Source organism: Schistocerca serialis, unplaced genomic scaffold, assembly GCF_023864345.2.
Source record: "Schistocerca serialis cubense isolate TAMUIC-IGC-003099 unplaced genomic scaffold, iqSchSeri2.2 HiC_scaffold_1362, whole genome shotgun sequence".
Lineage (NCBI taxonomy): Eukaryota > Metazoa > Arthropoda > Insecta > Orthoptera > Acrididae > Schistocerca > Schistocerca serialis.
The window spans coordinates 14,476,579-14,489,912 of NW_026047583.1; the positions used below are offsets into that span (position 1 = coordinate 14,476,579).

At 44.8% G+C, this 13,334-nt stretch overlaps 1 pseudogene; it reads right to left on the bottom strand.

Annotated features, from left to right (window-relative positions):
* Nucleotides 1–2,438: 2,438 nt before the first annotated feature.
* LOC126440386 (U6 spliceosomal RNA) lies at nt 2,439–2,539 on the bottom strand (annotated as a pseudogene).
* Nucleotides 2,540–13,334: the final 10,795 nt, after the last annotated feature.

Consider the following 13,334-nt stretch of genomic DNA (forward strand, 5'->3'; position numbering starts at 1 on the left):
GGCGGAGAAAATCCCTGGCCCGCCCGGGAATCGAGCCAGGGACACTGTGATCCAGGGGCAGCAATGCTAACCACTAGGCCGTGAGCTGTAAACTTTCCCGAAGATAATCTCACACAGAGGTTTGCTTTTGTTGTTTTCCATGAACTTTAAATTGTCAAAGAAGTCATTCCTTCATTTTCAATAAGCACTTTTTTTGTATTTGTTTTGAACTGCTAACCGATCGCAAAACTTATATTTGTGAACATAAAAATCAATTTATTGTCACAATCAGTTTGAGTATAATCAACTGACTTACTGTGGAAGTGACCCAAGCTGGGACACTTTAATATGCTCCTGGACAACGGATTTACTGTAACAGTCGGTCTTAGGTGAAGGGTAGTGACTGAAGACACAGGCAGATATGCTTAAGTGATATTACTACAGACAGGGATAGCATCGATGTGCTATGACCATTGACGTCATCATCATGCTGGAAACACACATTTCGAGCGTATCCAAGATGGCGACCATATTATTTACAACAACACATGCCAAATTACAAATAAAATCCGGTCCACAACATTCACAAATCCTAATAAAACTAGTAAAACAAATGCGGGAAACAGGAGGCTTTGGGCGGGGAGAAATTAAAAATTCACTAATAGAAAGAACAACGATTAGTACGCAACATATGGAAAGACCACTCAAAACTGCCAAAAATTAAAACCTCACAACGCCATAAAAACTAGAACATTGCGTAAGTCGATCAAAGTAAATTAATTAGATCTATCTCTTGCTGTGATTTATGTTTCTTAATTAGATCATGGGAGGAGGAACGTGGATCAATGTTTATTAAAACTAGAACAGCACCTTTGAGCACCAGCACAGGATATCAATAAAGCCCTCCCCCCCCCTTCTCCTCTGTACCAGGATACCAATAACGCTTCCCCCACAATAACAACAGCTCGTACCCCAAACACCAACAAAATTAAAATACTGAAAGGAACAGTAAACAAAAATCCCACACTTAAAATCAATAAAATATACATAAAAAACCAAAACTTATTACACTTAGACATTGGGGGAGTCAGTCTAGATGTAGGAGGGAGTTCATTCTTTTATTCTCTCTCTCTCTCTCTCTCTCTCTCTCTCTCTCTCTCCCTCCCACCCTGTCCCCCCCTCCCTCACTCTCACACTCCAACAAATACACATATATATAGACGCATTGTATTGTATGGAACTGGGGACCTAGAAACGACGGAGAGGCTCCGTCCCCGCCGCAGCCCTCAGTGGTACACAACCCCACAACAGGCTACAGAAGTCCACTCACCCCACCGCCGCCCCACACCGAACCCACGGTTATTGTGCGGTTTGGCCCCTAGTGGAACCCCCCCCCCCCCCCCCCCCCCCCGGGAACGTCTCACACCAGACGAGTGTAATCCCAATGTTTACGTGGTAGAGTAATTGTGGTGTACGCGTACGTGGAGACAGTGTTTGCGCAGCGATCACCGATACAGTGTAACTGAATCGGAATAAGCGGAACCAGCCCACATTCGCCGAGGCAGATGGAAACCACCTTAAAAACCATCCACAGACTGGCCGGCACACCGGACCTCGATACTAATCTGCCGGGAGGATTCGTGCCAGGGACCGGCACGCCTTCCCGCCCAGAAAGCAGTGCATACAGACGCATAAAACCAGAAACAAACAAACAAAAATACACACAAACTACCTCACGCAACACCACAACCCCCTTCCCCAACAAACCACACCCCAATATCCATATGAAGAAACACTACACACCACATAAAAATAGCCCTCAGGTACACTTCCACTCCAAAAGTACTCAAGACGATACAGCTGATTCGAAGTGGGCCTCTTCCCCCATCCTATAACAAATAAATTGGCTCACCCAGTATTCCTCAGTCGTATGTGTTCATGTCTATGTCGAATAATTCTTAAAATCAGTACCATGGTTACCTGTCAGCTGACAGCAGTCCCCTACATGAAGACAAATAATAGGAGAACCTTTTCAATATAATGCTCTATCAACACTACCGAAACCTGTTTTGTACGCCTCCTTACCACAAACGCACTGTGTACGCCTCTCCACCACCCGAAAAATCAAATCTGTTGAGCGATAACCCACGGAACGACTGCCCCCACACAGCTCGGTGCAGCCAATGACGAGTAGCTGTGTCGGTGCGCACAGTGTAACTGCGGTTTTGTAGCGCTTCCTGTCTTGCCATTAGAGTACGAGTTCGTAATGCACACTGTGGTGAGTGAAAGGTTGGCTGGCAGTATTGTCATGATACATTGTGAATAAAGGTAAGTAGACGAGACCTGCGTAAATGTAGGGCGTAGGTAGTCACAAATGAGTGCAAATATGAAGCAAAACTTGTCTCTCATCACCTAGTTATATCCTCAGACATCTTAACGTCAGAGAGTGACGTTGCGAAAACAATGTGGAACGGTTCAAGATTTTGCGCCTCCGATAGGGGCCATGCTAATCTTCTCTGTATCCTTTGAATTTTAGTATACGTACTGCCGAAGCAAGTACATGCCAGGGACACTGAGAAGCTGCATCTGTCGTTATTATATCGCTTCAAACATGTCTCGACTCGGGTTTAGCTTTGCTGTGCCGTGACAAACGGCACAAGATTTACCAAGCGCTAATCTGTCAATCAACTACTGTGAAATATGATTGTTAGTAAGTGGTTACGCAAAACTTAGATTGTAGTGTAGCATACTCTCAGCATCCGCCCAGAGTAGCTGCAGTTTCACAGAGCTGCCAATGGGTGGCAGCACCAACGTTGGCATAGTGCTCACATCTGCACCTTAGTGTCATAGGCATGCCTACGAAACACACGTCTCCAGTATGCGAAATGAATGAATCTGTTTGTGGCTGGTGTCAGCATTACTGATGGCTCTGCAAAATTATGCACCAGTTTAGAAAGTGTTCAAAATGTAACACAAATTTCATTACTATAGCAATGGTACTTTGTAAACGATACTGTACGATTCAGTCTTTGAGCAGAGAATATGTGATGTTCTATGTAGGGCACTTTTTATCTGATACTCAAGAATTTACATGTGGTGTACTTGATGTATCTCCACCAGAATAGAAGAGAATCTTAATTGCGAGAAGAGACATAATCGCCACATAAACGATCAACAACAGCATTCGTATAGTACACTTTGAAACACGCCAGTGTAGTGCCATATCAGGCATGGATGGTTTTGCAGAGTTGTCTGAGATATTATTTACGGTGGACATTGCGCCAGTTTCAGCACAGTAGCCAGAGTTAGAGCTGTGACTGATCCATGGGTATATAGGACAGCTTTACTCGACATTAGTATTATACTGTGATGTACATGCATGAATGATCACGAGAAAAACCGTATTCAGGGACTATATGAATTGAGGAAGCAGGTTAGGTTGTGTGTTGGTAACTGTAGTTGTTTGCGAGTGATAATGCTGATCAGTTGTCACACAGTTAGATAGATACTGTAGTGCAAAACTAGAACGGATATTTATTAACCGCTTTCAAATTCTAAACCTGAATGGTCACTGCTGCCATGTGGAAGAAATGGTAGTTCGTGATGTTTGTTCCCTTTCCTGATACTTTGAAGCTGGATAGCGTTTTCTGACCTGAATGGCTCCGTATCTGCTTTTGTGCCAAATCTAATGCGTATGTAACATGAATATTTCATGGCGACTTTGGTCAAACCTATCTCTTCGACACGTTATGGGAAGTGGATCAGCTGCAATTGTGACTAGACTCGACTTGTGTGAAAATTACGGAATGCAAAGTGCTGCCAAAGGATTACAGTCCGAGAATTAAGTACTACTATGTCAATATTAGCATACTGGACTGCTTTCTAGACCGTGTTGTGGCATTCACTAGAGGGTGTTGTGACAAATTGATTTTGGTAACTATATATAACGGTAGATTACCAGTATCTGTGGGGAACTACAATGTGAATCACACTCATGGAGAATAACTAGTGAAATTTTTACACGACATATTCTAGAATCACACACTGGCTGTGGTTGTTTTAGAAGCTGCAGTTATCTTGTGTAAAGTCAACGTAATATTTTCAGATGACGTGTGTCGGTGCAGATGTGTGTTTTGTAACGAGATAGAGCTGATGCAAATCAGCTTGATTGTAGGAATAGGCGATGTGGCAGCTGATTGTGATACTGACATTTGTTTTTGCGGCATGAAACAAAACACAATCGAAGGTCATATGTGCCTGAAACGCAACCCAGCTAAAATGATCTCCTCACGAAGAGAGTACCGAGAGGAGGTCGCCCAAGCCGCTGGGAGAGGCTCAATTCCCCGAAGCTTGTTCCCGTGAAGTGAAGACCAGCGGTGATGCCGCAGGGACACCACCTGCTCGCAGATGGCAACACGGAGACCGTCACAAGGAATGGAAGAACCAGCGGGCCCAGGTAGGAGGACTGCATCCTTGGCAGCAGTGTCAGCAGGCTCGTTTTCGTCAGACCGACGTGACCAGGAACTCACACAAGCATCACAGGGCCCCATCTAGAGTGAGCAAGTAGAGGCTTTCTTGGACCTATTGCTCTAAGGGATAGACTGTGTACAGCACACAGAGGCTCTGAAGGGCACAGAGAGTCTGAGGAGTGACACAGTTAAAAGCCTGTCACCGGATGCGCTGCTATAAATGTTAAGAACTGTTCCAGAAGCTAATACCGAAAATCGTCGGTGGCCATTACGAAGGCACACCCGACACCATGGTCTGTCCGAGAGAAAGTGTACACAATGTTCTGGGCGAAAGTCGAGGGACTTACAGCTATTCCAGAGTGGTTTTCTTAGAAAGCGAATAAAATTGAAGGTGAACACGAGACGCCATACGAAACAAAGGTGGTTACGGGATCACACCCATCGAGAAAGTGGCAGGGAGCGTGAAGTTAAGCTGCCGGAGCACTAGCCGAAAGTGAACTTCAGGAGGTAAGAGAAGTGGGATGCTCCCCATACTAGTAGTCGAAGAAGTCATCGAAGAAGGAGCCATAGAAAGGGTGGACGGGCATGGTAGACAAAGGGCACCCGTATCTGCTGAGTAGCAGATCACGCCGGTATGACAGCAGTAGTTCGCCAGCTTCTGCACAGACGCACTCAACCGGCCTAGTGTAAAAGACGCCATTGATCAAACGGATTCCATGATGGTCGATTGTATTTAGGCGGCGTAAGTTGAACGGATGTGCAGATGCATAAATACCGGTAATCTAGTTTCGAACGGACAAAGGGATCGGCACAAATCGAGTAGGGTCGTCCGATCCGCTCCCCAGGAAGTACTGCTGAGGACACCTAGGACACTGCGGAGCAGCAGGCATCCAGGTAAGACGTGTCGGAGGACCAGGAAAGTTTTCTGTCTCGCATGAGCCCCAGGAATTTGGTAGATTCAGCGGATGGTAGGGCAACTGGCTCAAGATGTGAAGACGGTGGAAGAAACTCGTTGCGCCGCCAGAAATTCGTACGAACGGTTTTGTCAGTGGAAAAGCGAAAGACATTGTCGATGCTCCACGACTGAAACATCGCTGAAGACGCCGCTCAAGGAGACAGGTGGGTGGAGAACTGCAACAAATCGCAAAGTCGTTGACGAAAGTGGAGCCAGAAATGCTGGGCGGGAGAGAGGCCATGCTGGGGTCAGTGGCTGTAGTGAAGAGGACGACGCTCCGGAGGAGCCCTGAGGCACTGCTTTTTCCTGGATAAACGTGTCTGACAGGGCAGAACCCACACGGACCGTGAGAACTCTATCTTTGAAAAATTCCCAAAGGGAATGGGGGCAGGCGACCTCAGAGGCCCCACGTGTATAAAGTAAGGAGATACCAGCCCTCCATAAAGTGTCGTGGGCTTTCTCCAAATAAAATTAAAAAAAAAAAAAAAAAAAAAAAAAAAAAACACAGCCAGTCTGGTATATCCACAGAAAATCAGTCATGACGTAGTTTGACAACTTGATGAGATGTTCAACTGCAGAACGGCGCACTCTAAATCCACATATTGTAGTCGTTAGTAAATTGCGAGACTCCAGCCACCAGACCAACCAGGCATGAACCATACGTTCCATCACCTTGGAAACACAGCTGGTGAGAAAAATTGGGTGGGAGCTAGAAGGAGGGTGTTTGCCCTTACTGAGCTTTGGTATTGGTATGACAGTCGCTTAACGCCAGCGTCTGGGAAGTTTGACGTCTTCCCAGACGCGATTGAATAAAGGAGAAAGAGGTTGCCTGCAAGAGAAAGGTACTCCAACATCTGAACGTGAACATCATCCGGCCCTTGGGTGGAAGATCGGGATTAAGTGAGAACATGATCTAGCTCCCTCATTGTAAAGGCGGCATTGTAGCACTCACGATTTTGAGAGGAGAAGTGTATCACCATCGCCGTCTCCACTCATTTCCGATGGATAAAGGCAGGACGATAGTGGATACAGCTCGAAATATCCTCAAAATAGCGGCCTAAGGTGTTGGAGAAATTGGTGGGGTACACAATGACATCTCCTACGCTCAGGACGGAAAGTGAGGAATTGACCTTGGTCCCAGGGGACCGCCGGAGGTTGGCCCACGTGACGGAAGAGGAACTATTAATTAATAAATGTCATATTCTTGGAGATAGAAAGAAAAGCTAGCTGGATTACGACACTGCGTACCCCACTGTTTTTAACGAATACAATTCGCCGTCGTAGGATGGCGAATTGCGGCGGTAAGGATAACGTTTGTAAGGTATTCTACCTGATCATCACAACTGGGAAATTTTATTTGGCCAATGTCGCCAGGGAGCGGTAAAACCTCCATTAAGCCTTAGAAAGTTGCCAGTTATGGTTACGTATAGGTGGGGTAGAAGTCAGCAAACTGATAGCACGCACAAATTACGTATCAGAGACAACGGACCGTTTGAAACGACGAGAAAGCTCGGCAGTGCAGAACGGGAGGTCGAAATGGGAATAGGTGTGCGTAGGTTCTGAAGGGAACTTGGGTGCTCCAGTGTTAAGGCAGATGTTGTTGAGGTGATTGAGAAGGTCAGCCGAGAAGGCAGCATTTGGAAAGGTTCTGGATGAGCCCCATAGTGGATGGTGTGCGTTTAAGCCACTGAGCAGCAATAAGGGGTGATGGAGTTGACCAATAAGCTGGAGGGAGTCTGCCCTTGTGACACCGAATGACAGAGGGATGTAGACGTGCAAAGAGAATAGGTGAGGCGAGGAATGAAAATGCGAACTGCAACAGCTTGTAATCAGGTGTTCAGTGAGATGGTTTGACTGTCAACGTCATCCCGGATGAGCAAGCGTATCTCCCCTACGAGATGGAATTCCATCCTCAGAGGGAAGGTCAAAGTAACCCGGAAAGAAGCGTGAGAGATCAAAAGATTCGCGAGGTCGAAATTTTGTTTCCTAGAGGCAGAAAACAAGTTGATGCTGGGATTCAAAGAGCAGTCACAATTCCTCCTTGTTGGATCTAAAGCCTCGAACATTCCATTGGAGCAGAGTTATGATGGGGAAAGGGGAGAGGGAAAAAGTGAACGGTTATCACCTCAGCGACTACCGAGTGCCAGCCTTCAAAGGTGTGACTGACGAAGTGGGGATGAGGGCTACACTTAGCACGGAAGGTCAAGGCCCCTATAATGTCACTCCTTAAACACAACAACTACCTAATCAACAAATTAACAATTTATACAAAGACGATATTTATAACAGCTTAGAGACAATCAACACGTGGCCATCTTAAAGAGAATACCAAAATATCACAGATAGCTTGCTTCTCAAGTAAGGCAACAAATTACAGTTATGAAAACTGACTTAAAGAAATGAGCCACAGAACTTTCAATACTTAAACGAACAATGAATTACAATCAGAAGGTGATTTAAAGAAATGTGGCACAGATAAGTTATTTAAAGGAGCAATAATTTGCAATATAAAAGTGATTTATGAAACGCAGACCAGTTCGTTAAGAAGCCAAATAACACAAGCAGCATCAAAGTTACAATTTAATACAATTAATTCCAAGCAAGTTAAAAAACCTATTTTCTTTAAATATAAATGAAACACGTTAAATGTTTACCAAACGGGCAGTGACGCCAGGTTGCCCTGGGCAAAACATGACTTAACTTAAAATGCTGGAAGCAGCAGAGCAGCCGTCCAAAACCACATCTAAAGCCCGGGGCCCAACCGGGAGTCACTTCCCATTAGACGGCACGTCACAGCTTCCACCCACCCCAACTCGCAGAAAACTGTAACACAAACAGACCGCAGAAGACATGCAAACACCAACCAAACATCAATTAATATAACTTAAGAGATGAATAAACATTTAAATAAATGCACGCATATAAAATTCTACGTACAAATGATGGCCTTTTATAGAATACGAGCCTTTACTGCCGAGCCGATCTGATCATGTAAGTGTAGAAAAGTTGTCGAATGTTTTCTAAGAGATAGTATCGACAGCAATTGAGAGGGATATACCACATAAATTAGTAAGTGATGGTACTGATCCCCCATGGTACACAAAGCGGGTCAGATCGTTGTTGCAGAAGCAACGAGAAAAGCATGCCAAATTCAAATGAATGCAAAATCCCCAAGATTGGCACAGTTTTACAGAAATTCGAAATATGGCTCGTACTTCAATGCGAGATGCTTTTAATAATTTCCAAAACGAAATTCTGTCTCGAAATCTGGCAGAAAACCCACAGAGATTCTGGTCATACATAAAGCACACCAGTGGCAAGACGCAATCAATACCTTCACAGTGAAGTCACTGATGACAGAGCCACTAAAGAAGAGTTATTACACACGGTTTTCCGAAACTCCTTCACCAAAGAAGACTAAGCAAATATTCCTGAATTCCAATCAAGAATGACTGCCGAGATGAGAAACATAGAAGTAGATATCCTCGGAGTAACGAAGCAGCTTAAATCACTTAATAAAAGCAAGGCCTCCAGTCCAGATTATATACCAGTCAGGTTCCTCTCAGAGTATGCTGATAAAATAGCTCCATATTTAGTAATGATATACAATCACTCGCTCACAGAAAGACTGGAAAATTGCTCAAGTCACACCAATACCCAAAAAGGGAAGTAGGTGTAATCCGCTTAATTACAGGCCTATAGCACTAACGTCGATTTTCAGTAAGGTTTTGGAACATATACTGTATTCGAACATTACGAAGTACCTCGAAGAAAACGATTTATTGACACATAGTCAGCACGTTTTCAGAAGATATCGTTCTTGTGAAACACAACCAGCTATTTATACTCATGAAGTAATAAGTGCTATGGACGGGGGATGTCAAATTGATTCCATATTCTTAGATTTCCAGAAGGCTTTCGACAGCGTTCCTCACCAGCGTCCTCTAAACAAACTGCGTGCCTACGGAGTAACGCCTCAGTTGTGCGACTGGATTCGTGATTTCCTGTAAGGAAGGTCACAGTTCGTAGTAATAGACGGAAAATCATCGAGTAAAACAGAAGTAATATCTCGCGTTCCCCAAGGAAGTGTTATAGGGCCTCTATTGTTCCTGATCTATATTAACGACATAGGACACGATCTTAGTAGCCGTCTTAGTTTTTTTGCAGATGATGCTGTCATTTACCGTCTTGTTTAGTCATCAGATGCTCAAAACGACTTGCAAAATAATTTAATAAGATATCTGTATGGTGCGAAAAGTGGCAATTGACCATGAATAAGGAAAAGTATGAAGTTATCGACATGAGTACTAAAAGAAATCAGCTAAATTTCGAATACGCGATAAGTCACACAAATCTGAACGCTGTAAATTCAACTAAATACTGAGGGATTACAGTTACAAATAACCTAAATTGGAACAATCACATAGATAATATTGTGGGTAGACCAAACCAAAGACTGCGATTCATTGGCAGAACACTTAGAAGGTGCAACAGGTCGACTAAAGAGACTGCTTACACAACGCTTGTCCACCCTATTGCTGTGCGGTGTGGGATCCGCATCAGGTGGGACTGGCGGATGACATCGAAAAGGTGCAAAGAAGGGCAGCTCTTTTTGTGTTATCGCGAAATAGGTGAGATAGTGTCACAGATATGATAAGAGAATAGGAGTGGCAATCATTAAAACAAGGGCGTTTTTCGTTGCGACGGGAACTTCTCATGAAACTGCAATCACCAGTTTTCTGCTCCGATTGCGAAACGTTCTGTTGGCACCCAACTTCATACGGAGAAATGATCATCGCAATAAAATAAGTAAAATCAGGGCTCGCACAGGAAAATTTATGTGCTCGTTTTTCTCGCGTGCCGTTCGAGAATTGAACGGTAGAGAGACAGCTTGAGGGTGGTTCATTGAACCCTCTGGCAGGCACTTTATTCTGAATAGCAGAATAACCAAGTAGATGTAGATGTAGGTCTACTAATAACTGAGTGAAGGCTTTCAAATAAATGCACGTATATAAAGGAACTACGTACAAATGACTAGCTTTACAAGATACGAGTGTTTACTAATAATTGAGTAAGCCCTTTCAATAGAAGTGACTCAAATTTTCCAGCAATACACAGGTACGTCGATTTGATGGCAATCAAAATACAGTGAAAATCTGATAGAGACAATACACAAACTTCTGTATACTGTCCCAAAAAAAAAAAAAAAATAAATAAATAAAAAAAAAATAAAAATAAAAATAAACACACCTTCCAGCTAATCACCTTCTTAATGGTAATCCAACTAGCGGTTTTTTAAAAGGAAATAGTAGGTGCTGGTCTCCATGCAGTTACACACTCTGCCGGCTGCTCGTACTTCAACAAGACGTACATGAGGTCAACCAAGCAACAAGTACACTCGCTGCAACGCAAATCATTCAACGAAACGAAGGCACCAAAATCACTTACACCTTCGATGGAGAGCGTTGTTCGAGATGGTCTGCAGGGATAGGTCTCTCCGAGAAATCAGGCACCAAAGCGATGCGACGAACAGTGCCCGGAGTTGACATCAGGCAGGTCCGCCACAAACTCGGGACGCCTTACGAGGTAGACCCGCCGTCCCGCTGCTGGCCGAGCACGCATGTCTTCCTCTTTCGTTCACGCAAGTAGCCGAGCGAGGTGGCGCAGTGCTTAGCACACTGGACTCGCATTCGGGAGGACGACGGTTCAATCCCGTCTCCAGCCATCCTGATTTAGGTTTTCCGTGATTTCCCTAAATCGTTTCAGGCAAATGCCGGGATGGTTCCTTTGAAAGGGCACGGCCGATTTCCTTCCCCATCCTTCCCTAACACGAGCTTGCGCTCCGTCTCTAATGACCTCGATGTCGACGGGACGTTAAACACTAACCTCCTCCTCCTCCTTCACGCAAGTACGTCCTTGCGCCTCGCCGCGAGTCCAACACCAACTGCCACGAGCGTGAGAAACACCCGCGAGATCACAACAGAACCGAAGATCCTAGTACAGCCAGGTAATCGATAATGTGGCGCCAAAGAGCTGGTGTGCGATAAAAGGCGCACTACGTCTCAGAAGACTCACTGCTCCAGGGTGCAGAGGATGGTGGTTCTACAGAGTCATCGGCATTCTCTCTGGGTCGGCCTGCGGATTCCAGGGCAGAAAAACTTCTGGTGGTGCGTACCGGCGAAACAGAGGTCGGCCGGGTGAGGCTATCTCGCGCCGACACCTTTGAAGACGACCTTAGAGTCGGTGAAGGGAAGACCGTTGTCTGATTTTTTTTAGAGCCTTTGCGATACGTAGATGAATCGGTTTTGTGGCTGGAAGGAGGTAAGAAGTCTTTGCGGGAGTGTTCCTTTTGTTCTTTCTGGCGTGCTGGTTATGAGGAGTGCGTTTTCACTGCCGTGGGCGAAGTTTTGGTGACTTGGTGCACAGCTGGAAGAGGAGGAGACTGGGACGCTACCGCGCCACTGGGCGACTTGGTAACCGCACTGCTGAATTTGAGGTCGAAAGGGCTGCATGGGATATCATTGGTGCAACGAGGTGTAGCAAGAACAGTACTGTAAGTGCTAGATGCTAAAACACAGGCCTTCCGAGTAGCCAACATCTTGCATGTCACAGGGTAAACTCCACCCATATCTCCTGGGTTACCCGCTCATCGAGATATATGTAAAATTCTCGGGATGAGGCGACACGGTCTCTGTTACCACTGATGCAGTAGGGAGAAGGAGGCGGGCAACTGCTTTCGTGTGTATCACTACCACAAGTAACACATTTGGCTGTGTTTCTACAGGAAATTCGAGCGTGGTTGTAACGTTGACACTGGCAGCAAAGCATCGGGTTTGGAATACACTGTCTGACTGTAATGACCTTATAGCCTACTTCGATCTTCAATGGAAGCAATACTCGACCAAAAGTGAGAAAAGGGGGTGCACATTGGAACTAAGATGGCATCAATCTTTTTCATTACTCGATGCACTGCAGTGAAGTCCTGATCAGAGTACAAGCGATTTTCCGCATGCATTCCTCTAAAACTGCTTATGGGCTACTTTTAGGACATGAGGCAGATTATTATAATGCTAAACAGGAACTCATTCTGGTACGGAGTGCATCGGATAATAACTCATACATTCAAGGAGGTCAAGAGGAGAATATGATCACAATTAGCAAGATAACATGGAAAATACCCCACATCAGTGTATCAGACGAGGAGCGTTTGAAGTTTTTAAAAGTCCTGAATTCCAATACATTTCTGTCACTAATATTTCTCTCTTGGGAGGTTTTCGAGTATCCAGTTCTACCGACTGCAAGCAGACTAAATGGGGTATTAAAATTTGTTCACATCTACAGACACCTAGATTCATCATACTTGATTTTCATACTGACAGAAGAGGGAATATATCAAATGATTCCACTGCACTGGGCAACTTCTGGTTAACTAACGCCATAGTCTACCTGAATTTAGAATTCTACCCATATGACAATTTACACCTGCAGTGGGACGAAATTTATACAGTCTAGCATAGCACATGTGTATTAGGTTTCTTACTATTAAAAGAAGGGAATGTCTACTCAGTCCACAGAAGTTCAAAGAGCTATCACCGATCATCGTAATAGACCGCTCGAAACAGAACGAGGTAATTACATCTCGACCAGATGCATGTATTGAATTTAAATCTTCAGCAGATTTCCCAGAACACACTGCAGTGTATGCACTAGTTCCACATGACTGTGTGATCAACTACTGCCCGCTCACAGGCGTTGTGCAACGAGCTGTATAAATGAACAGGTGCTGCACCATACCTAGAGCATTCCAAAATGGCATCTGAAGGCGTGAACATCACTGCAGACACTCAGGGTTTCTATGATGGTGACAGTAGACAGTTCATATTTAAAGACGTTGCATTCGTAGCAGACAGAGAAGATGCAGTAACAGTAGA